The sequence below is a fragment of the Acipenser ruthenus genome, chromosome 1 (assembly GCF_902713425.1).
Source record: "Acipenser ruthenus chromosome 1, fAciRut3.2 maternal haplotype, whole genome shotgun sequence".
Lineage (NCBI taxonomy): Eukaryota > Metazoa > Chordata > Actinopteri > Acipenseriformes > Acipenseridae > Acipenser > Acipenser ruthenus.
In genome coordinates this window covers 100,962,387-100,979,886 of record NC_081189.1, presented here as the reverse complement: position 1 = coordinate 100,979,886, position 17,500 = coordinate 100,962,387, and the positions used below count along the sequence as shown (strand labels likewise).

General features: G+C 38.0%; 1 protein-coding gene across 4 annotated transcripts in view; it reads right to left on the bottom strand.

Annotated features, from left to right (window-relative positions):
* The window catches only part of kcnip4a (potassium voltage-gated channel interacting protein 4a), a 353,710-nt gene that overhangs the window by 194,030 nt on the left and 142,180 nt on the right, over positions 1–17,500 (bottom strand). The gene's annotated exons all lie outside the window — the stretch shown is intronic.

The window sequence follows — 17,500 nt, the reverse complement described above, 5'->3', positions numbered from 1 at the left end:
TTCTTAATGATGTTCTTATAAATCATCAATCTTGTTGACATATCTATTGTAAAAACAAACTAATTTAAATCCTCAAAAAAGTATTCATACCCTGACAAGGACAATTAAATTAATAGCTAATTGAGGCACCTTTAGCAATAATAACCTCTTTAAACAATTAGGATATTTGTCAATGAGCTTTTGGCATGATTCTTCAGTAATTTTTGACCATTCTTCAACACAAAATTGTTCCAGTTCATTCAAATTCCGAGGACTTCTCTTGTGCACAGCCTTCTTCAACTCATACCAAAGATTCTCAATCGGATTTACATTGGGACTTTGATTAGGCCATTCCAGAACCTTAATTTTATTCTTCTTTAACATTCTGAAGTAGATTTTGATGTGTGATTTGGATCATTGTTGTGTTGGAATGTCCACGTTCTGTAGCAGAGGGTTTCAGATGATTGGCCAATATCTTTTGGTATGCTATGCAATCCATTTTACCATGTTTTGGAACTATATTTCCTGTGCTATTAGAGGAAAAACAGCCCCATAGAAGGATATTACCACCTCCATGCTTGACAGTTGGTGTGATGTTCATTTCTTTGTACGCCTCACCAGACTTTCTCCAAACATAATGACTATTAGCGTTACCAAATAGCTCGATTTTTGTTTCATCACTCCACAAAACCTTTGACCAGAACTCATATCCATCATTCAAATGCCATTTTGCAAACTTTAAGTGAGTGTCCTTGTGACGTTTTCCTAAGAGTGGCTTTTTCCTTGTCCTGCGACCACTGAGACCTTCACCATGCAATACTCGACCTATGGTTGAAATGGAAACCCCAGTCCCACTTGCAGCCAATTTTGGCAGTCAATCTCGGATTGTTATTAACCTTCCTCTACTTGTTCTTGGGGAAACAACCTTCTTTCTTCTAGACCGAGGGAGCATTGTGACAGTACCATGAGTCTTGTACATCTTGATATTAGAAACAATAGTTGAAATTGTGATACTCAAATGCTTGGAAATATTCCTGTATCCTTCTCCAGCTGTATGACAATAAATCATTTTCTGCCTAAGGTCTTTAGACAGCTCTTTACTTTTTCCCATATTGACTTATTGGTAATGACAGCAATCATCCTATGCCTAACCCTTTTATACTCTCTAAGAATGTTCACCTACAATTCAGCATTTCTAGACTTTTCTAGAATTCGGTTCTGTGTTATCATATTGAAATTTCTAGCACCTTGTAGACAATACTAACATAGTATGGAGTTTTGCAAAAAAAAAAAAAAAAATGCTGTAACTTTTTTTCCTCATCCACAAAAGCAGAACTTTTGCTACTTGTTTTTGAAAAATTATGCATTTCCATTGGGGTATGTAAACTTTTGACTACAACTGTATATATATATATATATATATATATATATATATATATATATATATATATATATATAGTAAATATGGACTGGAGAGGAGGGGACCGATATGATTACAATTAGCAAAAGCATGCCTCCACGCATCAGCAGTTTAAATAGAGTATACAAATGTCAATGGTGCTCAATCACATCAAAACAAGTCCTCGTGTAAGCAGCTTGTTATATAATCACGACTATGTTTACTCAAGGCTGCAGAATCTTTTACTACAGTATACTTGAGAAGCGATCGTCTCGTGAGGGTGCCTAGTTTAACTGCCGTGCGGTATTACATGTAATGGCCTTTGAATTAAAATGACATTACAGTACAGTATTTTACTGTCAGGATGCAAAGCTCCACAATTTTATCCCAGTGGTTTTGATATGTGGTTGATTCTTATATAAGGAATTCTGAATACCGTCCACGCTACCCGGACATGGAGACCTGGCAGTGTAATCACCGTGAGAGTGACCTGGGATCAGAAGATAAAGAAAGCGAAACTGCAGACGGCCCTGCTAGTAGTCATAGTAGGGGTTTGTTTATGATTAAACAGAGAAGATTAGTTCAGGGATTGTCAATCCCGCTAATGTATAGTGAGCGAGGTGTATATAGCGGGACCATGCCCTCGTCTCCATTTTGATCTTTTTGTACTGTGTTTATCTTGCTTTTTTTACGCTGGCTGTATGTCCTCAGTGCGCTACTATTGTTGGTAGTGTCACGTGAGCTGTTCTCACTGTGTGTACATGTAAATAAACCTTCAATCTCCGTCTCGATCTCCTGCCTGTCACTCAGCAGCGAATGCACGCACCCACAAGCCAGCAGTTTGTTATGCATTAATTAAAAAAATTTAAAAAAAAAAAAATTATAGATGTTGATTTAAACATTGCCATTGTAAGTGCAGTTTTTCTGTATGTTTGAGTTGTCATAATTCTTGGTTTGTTCATTACATTTGAAAGTAAAATATTACTGCCCATTTTCATCATAACAGCACAAATGAGTCTGCCTTTTCAATCATGCAGACCATTCCTCACAAGACTTGCAACAGAATCAGGCGAGTGCTGTTGGTTTTTTATTTTATTTTATTATTTTTAAATCATTCTTTGTTATCCTGGGTAGTAACATGCAGTATCCAGTGGTGAGAAAGACATTATTTGCATTATAGAATATCTGGTTACAAAGTTATCAAACTGACTTTGCAGTTTACGGCTGGACAACGTGGAGAATTATTGGACCAGTGTTAAGAAACAATTTAAAACAATGCAGGGCACAGAAGAAGAGATGATACCATCGTACCTGGACACATTTATGTGGAGAGAAAGGTACTGCATGAATTGTCGAGATACAATTATAAATACTCTGCATCAGACCACACATGCTGCACAGGGGGTTGGACCTGTTGGCAGCAGGCACAGATACGGGGGCAGCAGCAACAAAACATCCATTTAATGACCAAAGTCTCTTAAGAGCGATTCATATATATTTTTTTAAAAGCTTAAAGTTTAAGAAGATATGTGTGTGTGTGTGTGTGTGTGTGTTCACAGTGCTCCCTCGCTAAAACGCGGCTCTCGGGGGACACACAATATAAGCGTTATAACCGAATAGCGTTATAAACAGGGGAGGGGCGCCGCGGGACACATAACACACACATCTGACTAAAGTACACAATAAAATAACTCCCTCTCTATAATACATGTATAGTGAAGCAAAAATGTAACTTTCTGTGAATTAACCATACATAAACCACCATGTAATCAACGCCATATTTTTTACAAAAAAAAAAAAAAACTAAGAAAGGTAACATTCCCACTCGTGGATCATTTTAATTAGCAGTTTTAAAACTATAAATAGCCTGGCTAAACGGCGGTCGGGAGTTCAGTTCGAAGCGACAGACAAGTGCGAGAAGGAGAGTGGGTCGGGAGAGGGGAAGAGGGAATGGGCTCATCCCAGGTTCAGCTGCCGGAGTGGGGCAGAAGTGAAGCTGAAGCATGTTGTCTTTTGGAGAAAGCCGCAGACCCTCTCGCAGCAAAAAAGTAAATACATTAGGAAAGATAACAACGTAATAGGCCTAATATTTATTTTGTTATAAAATGAATGATGTATACAATATAATATATATATATATATATATATATATATATATATATATATATATATATATATATATATATATATATATATTCACAAAGGTGCAGTTTTGAGCTGCAGGAAATACCAAACTTTGACAAAGAAAATACTTGTTCAGCACTTTTTTTTAGTTCTGTCAGACAGTGTCCTTCCAGACAGCTTATTCATTTTTAACAGGTTACTTAAAGACTTTGTTGCAGAAAGAAGCCATTGGCCGCTTCGCATAAAAATAATCATGTTTACTAATCTGTGATTAAACATTGATGGACTGATACTGCAGCTTTTTCAAGCATCAATAAAAATGACAAAGAGGCCCATCAACAACATGTGCTGCACTTCTTTTAATTTTCCTAGCACTGAAAGTTTAGTAGATTCAATTCTTAAATAATTGAGAATGACATTAAACTTGGATGCCCTGAATGAAGCTATCTCCTGTTTCAATGCATTTGCTAGAGCTTTTTTTTTTTTTTTTAATTTTAAGGCACTGAAGTACTGTGTTACTTTTGATTACTCATCTTCCTCACAAAGCCCTGCCTGGATCAGGAGACTGTGAGTGTTTAGTTGTCTTGCTGGTTGATGAGAAAGAAAAGCACTGTATATTAAAGAGTTCAGCCCTGCGGCTCTTAGAAACTGCTGTAAGAAAAGAAAGGGAAAATAAACTGACGGTACTGAATTGACATTTCTCTCTTGTTATTATTTCCCTCTCCATGCTACACTGGTATGTGACCTCACCAAGTCAAACACTCATCTGATCTGCAAGCTCATCAGCTTTCGTTTTAAGTTGTCGGACGTCTTTGCCATCCTGATCAAGCTGTATCCGCTGAATTAAACTTCAATATACGCTTCCCTCAACAACCGTAAAAAAAAAACACAATAAAAAATGCCGTCTTTTGAAAACCATAGTACTTCTAATTACCGCTGCCCTTGAATAAGTGCTGCAGCTGTTTTTAGCAATTCAAAAATAAATGCTGCGCCATTAATTCAAACTAATATGGTACTTGAACAAATATAATACTGATACAATGACAAGGAAAGTGTTTTAGCACAAAACACATTGATCAGCAATCTATAAGCAAGGCGACGTGCTATTACTCCCTTCAAAAAGCGACCTCTATTCAAAATTCATATCACCCATTTAAAGCCAGTTATAAGAAGTTGTCAAAGGAAAGGGGGTTTGTGGCAACCTTTTGCTGCACTTAGACAAATTACTAGCTAACCAGTTTAAAATGCAATATTTTCCACAGCACTTCGCAGTCTATTGCAAGCAATGCAATAAGATGAAAAAGTCTGAATAACAAACCGTTTAAGCTTACTGGTGTGCTTTGTTATACTTCAGGCAATGTTTAAGTTGTTGAATAAACCATGGGTATGCAGTGGTATTACTGTAAATGCCAAAGCAGTCGATAGCAAGCAACTGGATATTTTAAACAATTCTTTAAACAAATCTGGTAAGCAGATCATTTAAAAAAAAAAAAAAAAAAGAAAAAAAAACATGGCTTGTTGGCTAACCCTCTTTTTAAGGTAAACGTTCTCTGAATGACAGTGCATCAAATTCATGGCTAATGAGATAAACAATCCCACCACTCGAACAAGTTCTATTATTGTTGGGTTATACAAATGTAATGTATCTTTCTTAGCACTTATTTGATAATTTTAATATTGCTCTGTTTCACATCCTAGTCCCGTTCAACCTGTAGCAACACAATTTAAGTTTAGTTTTTTTTCTGAAAACAGCAGAAAAAAAGGAGCTTGGCAAAAAAACTTTTATTCGACACTAGAGATACACTAGAGTATGATTTCCCCTTAACTCAAGCTACAAATTGTTCTCTACCATACTGTAGTAACCAGTGAAAGTAACTTTAATTTCATACCGGTACTGTATTATTTTCACCCTAGCCCAGCCCCACCCCCCCCACCCCCAAATCGCAAAACAGGTAACATTTAACACTTTTACTGTTTCTGACTGTGATAGAAAATGAAGGCTGTTTTTGTTCTACTTGTTTCCTCAGAATATGAACTAAACTATAAAAATGTTTACTTCCGAGTGGTGTTTCCTTGTATAGTTCGTTTTGATTGTGAAGCATCTCATGGTTCTTTCTCTGTTTGACATTTTTCCGTTTTTATAGCAATTAGAAGGAGCAGCGTATCACAGTCTATCATTCTAATAAGCCGTAAAGTTGAATAGTTGTAGGCCTCTGTCTTATGTAGATATTCACTTCAATTCAGTCTAAATATTTCAGTTTGCAAAAGCTCCAAGAGTTTCCACTGTGAGGAGTATTTTTTTTTGTTTTGTTTTTCAGGAATGCGTTTTCCTGCACCAAATGTAGCTGAATGTCACCAGTCGATCCTGTGACTGGTTACCATGGTGATCACCCACTCTGTCATCCTAAGTCACGTGAATGGGACTGGAGTGACTTTGAGTTCTTTTGCTTAAACATCAATAACAGTTAGTAACCGTACAACCAAGAAGAAGTCGGCAGGCGGGAAAGGACTTAAAATACAAAGAAAAAATGATGTAGCTAAACAATTGTTTTGATAAGTCAAAATATAAAAATACCTTGAAAAAATGTTTTTACCAGTACGCAGTACCGGGCTGTACCGGCTTACTTTCACCTCTGGTAATAACAGTTATTGGATATTCATCAACTTCCAGGATAGTCACACTAATCCTAATTTTGTGGCCTTATTTTAAGGATTCAATTTCCCTTTTGACATCGCTATAAAGATCTACCAATCAATACAATTACAGTGACAAATTGCCCTTTACTAAATTAAATATGAGCCACAGGTGTTTCTCGATTTTGGCTACCAGTTAGGCCTATCTATAAGCAATTAAGAAAGACACTGGTGCATTACAATTTGTATTAACATGGTGAGATTTCACTTTCTTAATTGGGTTTAGGTTGCAACCAATTAAATTAGAGAACTAAATATGTAATACCTGTTTCTTGAGGTGGTAAGCCCTTTATTTTGCTTTTTTTTTTGCAAATCAAAGAATAACAACAAAATACATTTGTATAGCACTATTCCTCCTTTGTACCTAAAGTGGCAAAATACAACAGCACTTTTTTTGTAAGAAATTGTATCTATTTGAAGCTTGAAAATATACAAGCTAATGTCTCCCTCATTTAGAATAATCTGCCATCTGGAATACTGTGTATGTCCTTTCGAAATGTGTCAATGACATACACATCCCCAGTCAAGGATATAAATAACACACTACAGGCTTTAGTGCCAAAGTAGGTCACCATCCAGTGGAACAGCATCTCATAAAACATATTAAAACATGGCTGCATCAAAAGTGGACACATGGGTTCCAATTATGCAAAACTGTATGTGTGTTTGCTTGTGTCTGCTGCTCTGTGTTTTCTTTCTACAACCTCTTGTTAACAAGTCTTCAGTCTCAATAGGAACTCTATGAATAAATAAGAATAAATAAATGATGAAGATTACAGCCTGAAAAGCACTACCCCTAAGCATGTCTGTGCTTTATCTATGCTGCTTTGTTCTTTTTGACACACCAGCATCTGCAATGTTTGTAAGTAAAGGTTCCCGCTGTGCAGGCTGAATGTGATGCAGTGTAAGATATCATCAGTGCGCAGCGTGTTGGAAGCACTGAACCTCTTAGCGGGAGGTGCATTGTTCCTTGCATACTGATGACATCTTGTAGCGTAGGGCATTGAGCTGTAACAAGTTAGAGAACTCCTTGATTTGAGTTCTGGGGTTTCAAAACAACTCATTCTTTAAGCTTGTGTAAGGCTAGTTTATATTAATATACAATCGTATGTGCAAATCTATAAGTGTTGTGTTATGCACAATGACCTGAGCAGTGAGAGACAGATTTATGAATTTATACTGTACGTACAGCAAGCTTTCTACCATACGTAAAGCAAGCTTCCTACTGTATGTTGTCCTCTGTTACAGACAGCATGTGCACAAAGCCAAAACTAGAACCAAGAACCATAACCCAAATTTTGAGTAATCAGTTGTCTCATATTTATTTTATTTATTTATTTATTACATTTATATAGTGCTTTTCATACGAAGTATCACAATACTTCAGTATATTAACTATAATAGTATCACAGTATATTAAAAAAAGCATTTACATTTACACCATACTATTAGTAAATAGCATATTTTAAAAAAACACAGTATATATATATATATATATATATATATATATATATATATATATATATATATATATATATATATGCTCTTCCTGAGCAACATCCAAAGAATCCGACCCTTCCTCACCAACTATGCTACCCAGCTCCTGGTCCAGGCCCTGGTACTCTCCCGCCTAGACTACTGCAACTCCCTCCTGGCTGGCCTCCCTGCGTCCGCCACCCGTCCGCTCCAGCTCATCCAGAACTCTGCTGCCCGCCTGGTGTTCTCTCTGCCTCGCTTCGCCCACGCTACTCCACTACTCCGCTCGCTCCACTGGCTCCCGATCACCGCTCGCATCCAGTTCAAGACTCTTGTACTAGCCTACAGATGCCTTGACCAGATTGCACCCAGCTACCTCCAGACCCTCATCTCTCCCTACACCCCCACTCGACCTCTCCGCTCCGCCTGCACTAGAAGACTAGCTCTACCTCCGCTACGCTCCCCTGCCTCCAGAGCCCGCTCCTTCTCCACCCTTGCTCCGCAGTGGTGGAATGACCTTCCTACAGATGTCAGGACTGCCCAGTCCCTGACCACATTCCGGCGCCTCCTTAAGACTCACCTCTTCAAACAGCACCTGTAGAACTCCTCTGTTTGTATCCTGGGACACTATCACCCTTCATGTAAATGTGCTTTATTTTGCTCTTATCTACCCCCTATTTTACTGCATTTAATCCTGTACTTCAGAATACTGTAATCTGCCAAGTGTTTAACCTGTAGTACTTTGTATTTAATCACATCCTGATGTAACTATCACTATTTAATCATATCCTGATGTAACTATCACTATTATCTGCTGTATTATTGAATTGTGGGTTGTCACACTTGTACCTTGCTTGAACAAAAGTTATTGTATTCTTGCTCTTATTGTATTACTTGTATTGTAACACTTGAAATGTATTTGCTTACGATTGTAAGTCGCCCTGGATAAGGGCGTCTGCTAAGAAATAAATAATAATAATAATAATAATATATATACACTGGCTGCAAGCAAGATATTTCAGTTTTTTATTTTTCTTAAAAATATTTCCCAACATAAAACCAATGTCACCTTACAATAATTGATTTTGAGTTTCAGTGTTTTAAAATAAAATATCAAACAGAACGAAATTTCAATGTACCAATGTACCAACTACCCGGAATCCGCCAGGAGGAACAGTAATTAGAACAATGGTAGAATATACAGTTCTCAATTTGTGTCCTGTTTCTGTATCCCACAGAATGTCCCAGCACACAGACTTACAGCCCCTTCGTAAGGGCTCGCTGATGAGGCAGATCAATACACAATGCACACTCGAGGGCAGTACAATGGTGTTCAAACAAACAAACAAACATAAACAAAACTTCGACTTCTTCAAAAGTCACAGCTAACTATACTCGGCAGCTAATACTAACAGTGTGTTCCAAATACTTACAAAACTCTTTGAAAAAACAAAGTGAAGACACAGCAGAATTCCCGGTACCTTGCACACAGCAGAGCAGTCAGGCGGTGTTCCCAAAAACAACACCCTGACTATTCTGCTTGGCTGCCTTTTATACTGCTCAGCCCCACCCACTACCTAATGGTGGCACTGAGCATTCTGGGACTTGTAGTTTTATTTTATATATATATAAAATAATAATAATGTTAAAAATGCAGAAATTTAAAAGTTACATTAAAACACACTAAGATAAGAAAGCCGTTTTATAAAAATATGTTTTCAGTCTTGGCTTAAAAACTGTAACAGTCCCAGCTTCCCTGACAGCTTCGTTTGTAAACTTTCTTATGTTCTTATGTTCTTATGTTACAAAAACGTTATTGCTGCCCTAGAAAGAGTGCAAAGAAGAGCAACCAGAATTATCCCAGGTTTAAAAGGCATGTCGTATGCAGACAGGCTAAAAGAATTGAATCTATTCAGTCTTGAACAAAGAAGACTATGCAGTGATTCAAGCATTCAAAATCCTAAAAGGTATAGACAATGTCGACCCAGGTGACTTTTTTGACCTGTAAAAAGAATTAAGGACCAGGGGTCATAAATGGAGATTAGATAAAGGGGCATTCAGGATAGAAAATAGGAGGCACTTTTTTACACAGAGAATTGTAAGGGTCTGGAACCAACTCCCCAGTAATGTTGTTGAAACTGACACCCTGGGATCATTCAAGAAACTGCTTGATGAGATTCTGGGATCAATAAGCTACTAACAATCAAACGAGCAAGATGGGCTGAATGGGCCTCTCGTTTGTAAAGTTTCTTATGTTCTTCTTCTTAAAAGAAGGGATGGCATTCCATAATTTAGAGGCTCTGCATGGAAAAGCCCCTTCTCCTATGTTAATTTTGTTGACCCTAGGAATAACCAGTAGCCCCACATCCTGTGATCTAAGAGTGCGATTTGGAAGATAAGGGTCAGTAACTTCTGCAAATAACCAGGTGCTAATTCATTTAGGGCTTTATAGGTTTAACAGCAACATCTTAAGATCTATTCAATACTGCACAGGAAGCCAGTGTAAAGAATTCTGGTTTTAGTCAGAATTCTAGCGGCGGTATTCTGAATGAGCTGTAAGCAAGACAGCACACCTTTTGGGATACCAGAGAGAAGTGCATTACAGTAATCAATTCTAGATTAAACAAAGGCATGAAATAATTGTGAAATTCTCATTCTTTAAGCTTGTGTAAGGCTAGTTTATATTAATATACAATCGTATGTGCAAATCTATAAGTGTTGTGTTATGCACAATGACCTGAGCAGTGAGAGACAGATTTATGAATTTATACTGTACGTACAGCAAGCTTTCTACCATACGTAAAGCAAGCTTCCTACTGTATGTTGTCCTCTGTTACAGACAGCATGTGCACAAAGCCAAAACTAGAACCAAGAACCATAACCCAAATTTTGAGTAATCAGTTGTCTCATATTTATTTTATTTATTTATTTATTACATTTATATAGTGCTTTTCATACGAAGTATCACAATACTTCAGTATATTAACTATAATAGTATCACAGTATATTAAAAAAAGCATTTACATTTACACCATACTATTAGTAAATAGCATATTTTAAAAAAACACAGTATATATATATATATATATATATATATATATATATATATATATATATATATATATATATGCTCTTCCTGAGCAACATCCAAAGAATCCGACCCTTCCTCACCAACTATGCTACCCAGCTCCTGGTCCAGGCCCTGGTACTCTCCCGCCTAGACTACTGCAACTCCCTCCTGGCTGGCCTCCCTGCGTCCGCCACCCGTCCGCTCCAGCTCATCCAGAACTCTGCTGCCCGCCTGGTGTTCTCTCTGCCTCGCTTCGCCCACGCTACTCCACTACTCCGCTCGCTCCACTGGCTCCCGATCACCGCTCGCATCCAGTTCAAGACTCTTGTACTAGCCTACAGATGCCTTGACCAGATTGCACCCAGCTACCTCCAGACCCTCATCTCTCCCTACACCCCCACTCGACCTCTCCGCTCCGCCTGCACTAGAAGACTAGCTCTACCTCCGCTACGCTCCCCTGCCTCCAGAGCCCGCTCCTTCTCCACCCTTGCTCCGCAGTGGTGGAATGACCTTCCTACAGATGTCAGGACTGCCCAGTCCCTGACCACATTCCGGCGCCTCCTTAAGACTCACCTCTTCAAACAGCACCTGTAGAACTCCTCTGTTTGTATCCTGGGACACTATCACCCTTCATGTAAATGTGCTTTATTTTGCTCTTATCTACCCCCTATTTTACTGCATTTAATCCTGTACTTCAGAATACTGTAATCTGCCAAGTGTTTAACCTGTAGTACTTTGTATTTAATCACATCCTGATGTAACTATCACTATTTAATCATATCCTGATGTAACTATCACTATTATCTGCTGTATTATTGAATTGTGGGTTGTCACACTTGTACCTTGCTTGAACAAAAGTTATTGTATTCTTGCTCTTATTGTATTACTTGTATTGTAACACTTGAAATGTATTTGCTTACGATTGTAAGTCGCCCTGGATAAGGGCGTCTGCTAAGAAATAAATAATAATAATAATAATAATATATATACACTGGCTGCAAGCAAGATATTTCAGTTTTTTATTTTTCTTAAAAATATTTCCCAACATAAAACCAATGTCACCTTACAATAATTGATTTTGAGTTTCAGTGTTTTAAAATAAAATATCAAACAGAACGAAATTTCAATGTACCAATGTACCAACTACCCGGAATCCGCCAGGAGGAACAGTAATTAGAACAATGGTAGAATATACAGTTCTCAATTTGTGTCCTGTTTCTGTATCCCACAGAATGTCCCAGCACACAGACTTACAGCCCCTTCGTAAGGGCTCGCTGATGAGGCAGATCAATACACAATGCACACTCGAGGGCAGTACAATGGTGTTCAAACAAACAAACAAACATAAACAAAACTTCGACTTCTTCAAAAGTCACAGCTAACTATACTCGGCAGCTAATACTAACAGTGTGTTCCAAATACTTACAAAACTCTTTGAAAAAACAAAGTGAAGACACAGCAGAATTCCCGGTACCTTGCACACAGCAGAGCAGTCAGGCGGTGTTCCCAAAAACAACACCCTGACTATTCTGCTTGGCTGCCTTTTATACTGCTCAGCCCCACCCACTACCTAATGGTGGCACTGAGCATTCTGGGACTTGTAGTTTTATTTTATATATATATAAAATAATAATAATGTTAAAAATGCAGAAATTTAAAAGTTACATTAAAACACACTAAGATAAGAAAGCCGTTTTATAAAAATATGTTTTCAGTCTTGGCTTAAAAACTGTAACAGTCCCAGCTTCCCTGACAGCTTCGTTTGTAAACTTTCTTATGTTCTTATGTTCTTATGTTACAAAAACGTTATTGCTGCCCTAGAAAGAGTGCAAAGAAGAGCAACCAGAATTATCCCAGGTTTAAAAGGCATGTCGTATGCAGACAGGCTAAAAGAATTGAATCTATTCAGTCTTGAACAAAGAAGACTATGCAGTGATTCAAGCATTCAAAATCCTAAAAGGTATAGACAATGTCGACCCAGGTGACTTTTTTGACCTGTAAAAAGAATTAAGGACCAGGGGTCATAAATGGAGATTAGATAAAGGGGCATTCAGGATAGAAAATAGGAGGCACTTTTTTACACAGAGAATTGTAAGGGTCTGGAACCAACTCCCCAGTAATGTTGTTGAAACTGACACCCTGGGATCATTCAAGAAACTGCTTGATGAGATTCTGGGATCAATAAGCTACTAACAATCAAACGAGCAAGATGGGCTGAATGGGCCTCTCGTTTGTAAAGTTTCTTATGTTCTTCTTCTTAAAAGAAGGGATGGCATTCCATAATTTAGAGGCTCTGCATGGAAAAGCCCCTTCTCCTATGTTAATTTTGTTGACCCTAGGAATAACCAGTAGCCCCACATCCTGTGATCTAAGAGTGCGATTTGGAAGATAAGGGTCAGTAACTTCTGCAAATAACCAGGTGCTAATTCATTTAGGGCTTTATAGGTTTAACAGCAACATCTTAAGATCTATTCAATACTGCACAGGAAGCCAGTGTAAAGAATTCTGGTTTTAGTCAGAATTCTAGCGGCGGTATTCTGAATGAGCTGTAAGCAAGACAGCACACCTTTTGGGATACCAGAGAGAAGTGCATTACAGTAATCAATTCTAGATTAAACAAAGGCATGAAATAATTGTGAAATTCTCATTCTTTAAGCTTGTGTAAGGCTAGTTTATATTAATATACAATCGTATGTGCAAATCTATAAGTGTTGTGTTATGCACAATGACCTGAGCAGTGAGAGACAGATTTATGAATTTATACTGTACGTACAGCAAGCTTTCTACCATACGTAAAGCAAGCTTCCTACTGTATGTTGTCCTCTGTTACAGACAGCATGTGCACAAAGCCAAAACTAGAACCAAGAACCATAACCCAAATTTTGAGTAATCAGTTGTCTCATATTTATTTTATTTATTTATTTATTACATTTATATAGTGCTTTTCATACGAAGTATCACAATACTTCAGTATATTAACTATAATAGTATCACAGTATATTAAAAAAAGCATTTACATTTACACCATACTATTAGTAAATAGCATATTTTAAAAAAACACAGTATATATATATATATATATATATATATATATATATATATATATATATATATATATATATATATGCTCTTCCTGAGCAACATCCAAAGAATCCGACCCTTCCTCACCAACTATGCTACCCAGCTCCTGGTCCAGGCCCTGGTACTCTCCCGCCTAGACTACTGCAACTCCCTCCTGGCTGGCCTCCCTGCGTCCGCCACCCGTCCGCTCCAGCTCATCCAGAACTCTGCTGCCCGCCTGGTGTTCTCTCTGCCTCGCTTCGCCCACGCTACTCCACTACTCCGCTCGCTCCACTGGCTCCCGATCACCGCTCGCATCCAGTTCAAGACTCTTGTACTAGCCTACAGATGCCTTGACCAGATTGCACCCAGCTACCTCCAGACCCTCATCTCTCCCTACACCCCCACTCGACCTCTCCGCTCCGCCTGCACTAGAAGACTAGCTCTACCTCCGCTACGCTCCCCTGCCTCCAGAGCCCGCTCCTTCTCCACCCTTGCTCCGCAGTGGTGGAATGACCTTCCTACAGATGTCAGGACTGCCCAGTCCCTGACCACATTCCGGCGCCTCCTTAAGACTCACCTCTTCAAACAGCACCTGTAGAACTCCTCTGTTTGTATCCTGGGACACTATCACCCTTCATGTAAATGTGCTTTATTTTGCTCTTATCTACCCCCTATTTTACTGCATTTAATCCTGTACTTCAGAATACTGTAATCTGCCAAGTGTTTAACCTGTAGTACTTTGTATTTAATCACATCCTGATGTAACTATCACTATTTAATCATATCCTGATGTAACTATCACTATTATCTGCTGTATTATTGAATTGTGGGTTGTCACACTTGTACCTTGCTTGAACAAAAGTTATTGTATTCTTGCTCTTATTGTATTACTTGTATTGTAACACTTGAAATGTATTTGCTTACGATTGTAAGTCGCCCTGGATAAGGGCGTCTGCTAAGAAATAAATAATAATAATAATAATAATATATATACACTGGCTGCAAGCAAGATATTTCAGTTTTTTATTTTTCTTAAAAATATTTCCCAACATAAAACCAATGTCACCTTACAATAATTGATTTTGAGTTTCAGTGTTTTAAAATAAAATATCAAACAGAACGAAATTTCAATGTACCAATGTACCAACTACCCGGAATCCGCCAGGAGGAACAGTAATTAGAACAATGGTAGAATATACAGTTCTCAATTTGTGTCCTGTTTCTGTATCCCACAGAATGTCCCAGCACACAGACTTACAGCCCCTTCGTAAGGGCTCGCTGATGAGGCAGATCAATACACAATGCACACTCGAGGGCAGTACAATGGTGTTCAAACAAACAAACAAACATAAACAAAACTTCGACTTCTTCAAAAGTCACAGCTAACTATACTCGGCAGCTAATACTAACAGTGTGTTCCAAATACTTACAAAACTCTTTGAAAAAACAAAGTGAAGACACAGCAGAATTCCCGGTACCTTGCACACAGCAGAGCAGTCAGGCGGTGTTCCCAAAAACAACACCCTGACTATTCTGCTTGGCTGCCTTTTATACTGCTCAGCCCCACCCACTACCTAATGGTGGCACTGAGCATTCTGGGACTTGTAGTTTTATTTTATATATATATAAAATAATAATAATGTTAAAAATGCAGAAATTTAAAAGTTACATTAAAACACACTAAGATAAGAAAGCCGTTTTATAAAAATATGTTTTCAGTCTTGGCTTAAAAACTGTAACAGTCCCAGCTTCCCTGACAGCTTCGTTTGTAAACTTTCTTATGTTCTTATGTTCTTATGTTACAAAAACGTTATTGCTGCCCTAGAAAGAGTGCAAAGAAGAGCAACCAGAATTATCCCAGGTTTAAAAGGCATGTCGTATGCAGACAGGCTAAAAGAATTGAATCTATTCAGTCTTGAACAAAGAAGACTATGCAGTGATTCAAGCATTCAAAATCCTAAAAGGTATAGACAATGTCGACCCAGGTGACTTTTTTGACCTGTAAAAAGAATTAAGGACCAGGGGTCATAAATGGAGATTAGATAAAGGGGCATTCAGGATAGAAAATAGGAGGCACTTTTTTACACAGAGAATTGTAAGGGTCTGGAACCAACTCCCCAGTAATGTTGTTGAAACTGACACCCTGGGATCATTCAAGAAACTGCTTGATGAGATTCTGGGATCAATAAGCTACTAACAATCAAACGAGCAAGATGGGCTGAATGGGCCTCTCGTTTGTAAAGTTTCTTATGTTCTTCTTCTTAAAAGAAGGGATGGCATTCCATAATTTAGAGGCTCTGCATGGAAAAGCCCCTTCTCCTATGTTAATTTTGTTGACCCTAGGAATAACCAGTAGCCCCACATCCTGTGATCTAAGAGTGCGATTTGGAAGATAAGGGTCAGTAACTTCTGCAAATAACCAGGTGCTAATTCATTTAGGGCTTTATAGGTTTAACAGCAACATCTTAAGATCTATTCAATACTGCACAGGAAGCCAGTGTAAAGAATTCTGGTTTTAGTCAGAATTCTAGCGGCGGTATTCTGAATGAGCTGTAAGCAAGACAGCACACCTTTTGGGATACCAGAGAGAAGTGCATTACAGTAATCAATTCTAGATTAAACAAAGGCATGAAATAATTGGTCTACGTTTGACTATATTTCTCAAATGGTAAAAAGATACTTTTGTAACTTCCCTAATATAAGTCTCAAATGATACCCAAATTGTTTTGGGTTCTAGACTGGATTGGATAGGCCAATGTATGGAAATTACATGATTCTAGTCTAGTAAGCCAAGTAATTAAAAAAAATGACACCTACTGTTGTGAGCAACAACCACAAATTAACCAGCAGTTCACTCCACCAGACCGGATTGGTCTGCACTGTGAGCCTCCAGTATAAACACTCAGTTAATTTTGAATTCAACTCATTACTTGTTAACTTGTGGGCAGCAGTGTGGAGTAGTGGTTAGGGCTTTGGACTCCTGACCAGAGGGTCGTGGGTTCAATCCCAGGTGGGGGACACTGCTGTTGTACCCTTGAGCAAGGTATTTTACTTAGATTGCTCCAGTAAAAACTCAGCTGTATAAATGGGTAATTGTATGAAAAAATAATGTAATTGTATGTAAAAATAATGTGATATCATGTAACAATTGTAAGTCGCCCTGGATAAGGGCGTCTGCTAAGAAATAAATAATAATAATAATAATAATAACATTAATCCTGGGTTTTTGAAAGCTTGCAATGTAACCCTGTACCAAAGTGAGTTTAAACCTGTCAAGTACATTTTTTAACTGTTACTTAGTTCACGAGACAGTTTAAAAATGATCAGTGATTATGGGAAAACAATTACCTGTGTATTAGCATATTGTAAGCAGCAGCTCTATTTAAGTTGTATAACTATAAAGGAAGGTTAAGTATGTAGGGAAGTAGTGGCACAGCCAGGATTCATTTAAAAACATGACAACTGCTGTTTTTTAGGCCTTACCCATTCTAATTAAATTCTTTATCACAAATCCTTTGTGTAGCTTACATTGTTTCTAGTAGGCAACTACCTTCATTTAGACTTGATATTTTTTGTTAGTAACTTGAAATCACAGTCAAATACAGCCATCAAACTCGACAATGTTCCTAGTCGATAGTTCGTTTAATTTAAGGAAACCTTTTGCATTGCTGCAGATGCATGAAGAAGTTATTCCT